The sequence below is a fragment of the Pinus tabuliformis genome, chromosome 8 (genome assembly GCF_031772625.1).
Source record: "Pinus tabuliformis cultivar Carrire ecotype Pingquan chromosome 8, CPIR1, whole genome shotgun sequence".
Taxonomy (NCBI): Eukaryota; Viridiplantae; Streptophyta; class Pinopsida; order Pinales; family Pinaceae; genus Pinus; species Pinus tabuliformis.
This window is the reverse complement of record NC_142294.1, coordinates 1,084,270,952-1,084,276,951: the sequence shown is the minus strand read 5'-3', so window position 1 is coordinate 1,084,276,951 and position 6,000 is coordinate 1,084,270,952. Positions and strand designations below refer to the sequence as shown.

The following is a 6,000-nucleotide window of genomic DNA, read 5'->3' as shown; positions in this document are numbered from 1 at the left end:
TGCAAACGCTTGCTTAAAATATAGTGGCAAGTAAATGATGGTAAATATGTTATTTATCTAAATATGAGTAAAAGATTTTATTTTGGGATAATTTTCTTGTAAAAGTTAAGAATAAAAAATCACTATTATGAATATTGTAACCATTTCTATAAATCTTAACATAAAATATATGAGGTAATTATAAACATGCATTATATTGTACAAAATTGTAATAAAACTTTTATATTGATACAATGAAATATGTGAAAAATAATTTTTTTAATAATATTAAAAAATAAATATTTATTTTTTATATTAAATATTGCATTACACCCATCTAATTTTGAAATAAGACTTTAGAAAATCTATTGCTGGAGCACCGCAATAAGCGTCATAGAATTGAGTTTAATGATCGCTCGATTACTTTTATTAGTTTATTATCTGGAAATAATTTAATATTATATTAAATAAATAGAATGGAAAGGCAATGAATCACCCTAACGTAGCTTGCAAGTTTAAACTAATGCTACTGCCTATAGCCATTTGATCGATTAAATTTCCAGAGGTGGTATTGAAGCTATTGCACCCTGTACGGTTTGCTAGCAATTACTCTATATTCTGGATTTTCAGAGTTTAAAATTGCGATGCATAACCTTTCTTGTATTGTTAAGATAAAAAATCCAGAGTTTAAAATTGCGATGCGTATCCTTTCTTGTATTGTTAAGATCAACAAGGTGCTCAAGCTGACAAAAACGTGAAGACTCTTTAGAAGAGTTTAATCATTACATTCACACACAAATTTATACATAGATTGAACTAGGCTGTCATTTATTTTTCACCAACATTCATCGATTTTTGCTCATTGATATTGATGACTTGATGACATGGGAACAGTGGGAGTGCCGTTTTCCGCAGTGGTGATTAAGTTCTAACATCTCCCCTTAATCACGACGATCTAAAATTTAACTTGCTTGCTGGTCTAAGTCTCAGTCTCAGCTAGGCTTACAACAAAACATTTCATTTTTACCTTCTTGCTAAAGGGTCCATGCTTGTTCATTCGCTGGCCTAGTTTCATCTTCATCTTTCTGGCTTTCCTTATGAACTTCCTCTGCTCCTTGCTTACGTACTTAACATCAACAACCTCTTCTGGATTGGGATGCAATACAAGATCCCAAACAAGGTAATCTAATTCATGTTCTCCCCACTTTCCATGAGGAGCCACCAAAATGCACTCATCTTCGAACATGAGCCGCCTCTGAACAACATCCATAGTAGTATCCTCCACTATCACAGCCATCTTAGAAGCGGATCCAATCACAATACTAGTAGTTGGGTTCAGGGACAAGTAAATTTTGCTCTCATGTGGAATGGACTCCACCTCTGGATATTTATGGTCATCAAAAAAATCGTTCTGTTGATCTAATAATTCTTGTGACTCAAAAATACTCCGTGAATAAAAAATATTACCAGGTCCAAAAATACTTCCAAATGGGCTCTCTAAAAATGCATCATCAAAAATATCAATATCGAACATTATCTCACTCATTATACTCCAATCAAGCGAATGACCTTCTAAGGGGCTCTCTACATAGGTGCTCACTAACAACACTCTCCCTAGATTAAAGAATGCATTCAATTGGCCTTTAATTGGCCTTCCACACTCAATAACACTTAACACATCATCAGAGAACAAAGAGATTACACTGGATAGACTTACTCTGCTTCCAGCCTCACAACCCTCACAAATCTCGGCCCTCTCAATGCTCACAAGCCTCAACGGCTCCTACTCACCACTCAATCACACAGGGCCACTGGCCCTAGCAGCGACACAAGCACCCACGGCCACGCTACACGTTGTGTCAGCGTCTCACCCCCTAGCCCTCAACTCTTTGAGCTCACCTCGATGCTTTTCACCCAACAGATCTCTACTAGATCCTAGCCACACTGTCGCCAGGCCTCACACGTTCGTTTTAACAATGCTTCCTCTTGGCACTCACCTTAGCCTTCATCACTACCTCTGGTTGAGCTCCACGTGGGCAAAGGCTCACACAACCCTCAACACATGCTCACACAACCATGCTGCACCTCTCACAACGACCTTCCCGCGCCGAACAACTCTCACCAATCAGCGCCAACAACAAGGCACACTGTCTCACAACTCAAAACAGCGCACACTCAATTGTTCTCACCACTCGGCAGAAACAAAAAAAAAAAAAATCACCAACAAAGATTATGGACAGCAAGCACAACATAGCAACACAACAAAGCCTCACAGATTTCGGCTAACACTCAGCTCTCACACAACAATTCCTTCACGCTGTCTCAGGCTCTTCGCATGATCGTTCAGCGAGAGCACAACAATTGGCCTCATGCAGAGGATACCACTCGGCCTCTCCTCACAACGAGTTCTGTTCCTGAAGCTCACCTAAGCTCTGATACCATCACTGAAGCTCACCTAAACTCTGATACCATGACAGAAACACTAAAGACTCTATAGAAAAGCTTAATCATTACATTGACACGCATAGATTTATACATAGATTCAACTAGGCTCTCATTTATTTTTCACCAACACTCACCAATTTTCGCCCACTGACATTGATGACTTGATGACGTGGGAACAGTGGGTCATTTATTTTTCACCCACACTCACCGATTTTCGCCCACTGACATTGATGACTTGATGACGTGGGAAGAGTGGCGGCCCCGTTTGCCAGAAGCCCCCCGTTTGCCAGAAAACAATAGTACTAAAATTCTATAATTAGAAGCTGAAAGTTTGACTGTAAGTCAATAATACAAACTAAGTTAACTAACACTTTCCTCTGGCATGGGTAGCCCGTGCCAGTTTTTGTAATATATATATCTGTATGAATAAAACGGAGACAAATGTACTGTCAAGATGGAGACGGAGACGGAGATAGCGATAGCGATGGCGATGGAGATGGAGATGGTGCAAGTGAGTGAGTAGAATTGGCAGAGAAAAAAATTACGGTAGACAGAAGATTCTCTGTAATCAATACATTTGCAGCGTCAGTAGGATGATATTCATCCCAGAACAAATATCTGTTTCTGTCTGGACACAGCTTTGCAGCAGACACGCATGTTAATGTGGGCCGGTATCCTCCAATACTGCAGCAAGGAGTATCAGAATTATCAAACCCTGCATCCATAAAGTCTCGTTAATACACTCACTCCCCAATCCAAAACCAACCTCATGAAACATGTTATTTGAATAGCAAATTGCTACGTATTAAAGGTTTTTGACTCTCACCATAAGCTTGGGGATTCTCTATGAGCTTCATAAAGAAATCGTAACCATCTGTAAAGATAAAGCCAGCTGCTGGCAGTTTTGAATTTAGATCAGCGATGAGGTTTTTCACAGCAGCGTTAAACTTGACGGCATATTCGTTGAGATTCTGTTGGCAACTACCATCTGTTGTCATCTGTTGACAAGATAATCAATGAAATCATCCGGACTGTATTCCCAAGAATCACCCAGGGCGGGAATCAAATAATTATTAATGTAATTATTGCTTCCGATGCCTATTAAATAGATGGATCCATTAAAGAATTTCTCTGCCGGCTCATGCCCGATTTTCTTGGCGACAGTAATCTTAGTGCCTTAGAAACATCTCTATTTGCCTCCACATACACAGTCGCTGTATCTACACGTGGCATTCAGTTAGCAGGTCAGATAATGAAATTAACTTTAAAAAAATAAGACGACCATTTGACCACTCGCAGAGAAGTTATTAGAAAAAGAGATCCTGTTTCGTTAAGAATGCCGCCTCCACCCGAAGCATAGTTGACACCTCGTTTCAACAGTGTTCTCATCAGTGGATGGATCCAGGTACGCCGCCGGGATTGGCAAACGTGTTTTCCCAGCTACAAAATTAGCAACACCCAATTCATGAATATCTTGAAAACGCGTAGTCTAACGAGGGGGACGAGTTGTCCGAGAGTTATGAAAATTTCGGTCATATTTAAAGAAAATTTGGCAAAGATTTTTGTTAATCCAAGTTATAGTTGTTAAATTTCAAAATTTTAGGTGTCTTAGATGTTTTTGATGCTGTTGAATCCATTTCCACCATCAAAAACATGATTCAAAGAGTATCTCTACAAGATTTTTAAATTTTTTTTCCCTAGATTCCAGCGATGATTTTTGGCCATCCGGGCAATTCCTCCACCTCAGTAGACAACTCCTCTTGAAAATAACCAGCATCTTTATGTCTATGGTAGATTTGGGAATATTTTGAAATTAAACAATTAGGGAAGGTGAGGTTGCTGAATTGAGGTCGATTGCAGATTTTGGAATTATTACTATTAAATTTTGGAATATTTTCAGAATTGGTCATCCATATAAAGATATCTGAAGGTTTAACCTATTTATTGATAGTAAATTCTAAGATCTTAGTAATTGTTAATAGTGGCAAGGGGACAGAGCACGAACAGTAAAGCAGAGGTCATAGCTATGTGGGGAGTAGTGATTCAGGCAAAATAATTAAGTATGGAACACATTCAGATTTATGGAGCTGCAAAGAGAATCATTGACTGGGTGAAAAGATACAATAGTTTCAATTTTCTCATATTAAACAATTTGATGAAAGGCATCAGGAAGTTTGTAAGTATCTATCATCATATCAATTTCGATCACATTTACAGGGCGAAAAACTGAACAGCAGATTTACTATCTAAGAGAGGAATAGATAAAGAACCAAATAAGTTTTTCTTCTCTGCGTAGGAACAAGAAGCCATGACAAATGCTGGCAGCATAAACTTTTCATAGAGCTTTATGTTTTGATAGACTCTGGTTCTTTCATAGAGCTTTATGTTTTGATAGACTCTGGTTCTTTTTGAAAAAATGTAAGTAACAACAGGAAAATTGATAGAGGAGATCCCTGCTGTCTTATTGATATGAGATAGATAGTTTTATTTTTTTAGACAGTAGTTGAAAGAATCAGAGTTTATAGAATATACTGATGATAAGAATCATAGGAAGAATAGTAGAAATAAAAACAGTATAAGATGACACTAGAAAATTTTTATAAAAAATATGAAATACTATGTAAATATACTATTGATTTTGATTTTTATTAATATAAATGAGAAGGATTTTTCATTGCAAGATAAAAAAAATCCAAAATATTTCCAAAATCTATAATCAAAATAAATTCAGCAAAAATACCTCTATACACATTCCCCTGTACAAATTGTATTTATATTCGCGGGCAAACCAGTTGAATTCTGAAAGAGGGAAATAAGAAATACCAACTATAATTCCCCTATACAAATTGTATTTATATTCCCGGGTAAACCAGTTGAATTCTCAAAGAGGGAAATAAGAAATACCAACTATATCTGCCAGTAGCTGTTCCCTTGGCATAGTCAATGCCATACCATGGATAATTGGCCTTCGCCAGACTCCTCTGCAGGTGATTGTTATTTGCAACATCTGACAAAGTATCCCCGAAAATAAAGGATACAGGCTTTATCTCTCTTTCTGCTGCACCTGCCCCAACGTATAACGCCACCACCATCAAGATCGCCATGAAACCTGCAATGGGTGTCTCAGGCCCAAACCTATGCATTGTTTTTTAATACACAAAGTGCTCTGCTCCAATTGTTCTCGGAGACACCTAATGCTCTGCCCCAACGGGATCCCGCGGTCCCCAGTATTTATAATATAAGCGAATAATTTTGGTATTGTAGTTCGGCACATAAGGGGAAAATATGAGAAGTGATGAACCAGTAAATACTAAAATCATCCATTGTTGAGTGGTAGAGTGGGTAGATACACCGGACTGTTCGAGAGCGAGTTATTCACTCCCTAAAACTGAAATTCACGGTTAGCAGTTCTACATCAGATGTGTGGCGATCACAGATAATATGTAATGTTGTTGAGGACTGTTGGCCTCTGTTTTTTGATATATAGGGTTTCGTAGTTTGTTACAAGTAAATTATAAACATGGAAGTACGTTTTATTTTGGGTATGTGGGGTTTCGTAGTTTCTCGCAAGCCATT

The 6,000-nt window shown here is 37.9% G+C and overlaps 1 pseudogene; it reads right to left on the bottom strand.

Annotated features, from left to right (window-relative positions):
- Positions 1 to 2,873: 2,873 nt before the first annotated feature.
- On the bottom strand, positions 2,874 to 5,567 carry LOC149239098 (GDSL esterase/lipase At1g74460-like; annotated as a pseudogene).
- Positions 5,568 to 6,000: the final 433 nt, after the last annotated feature.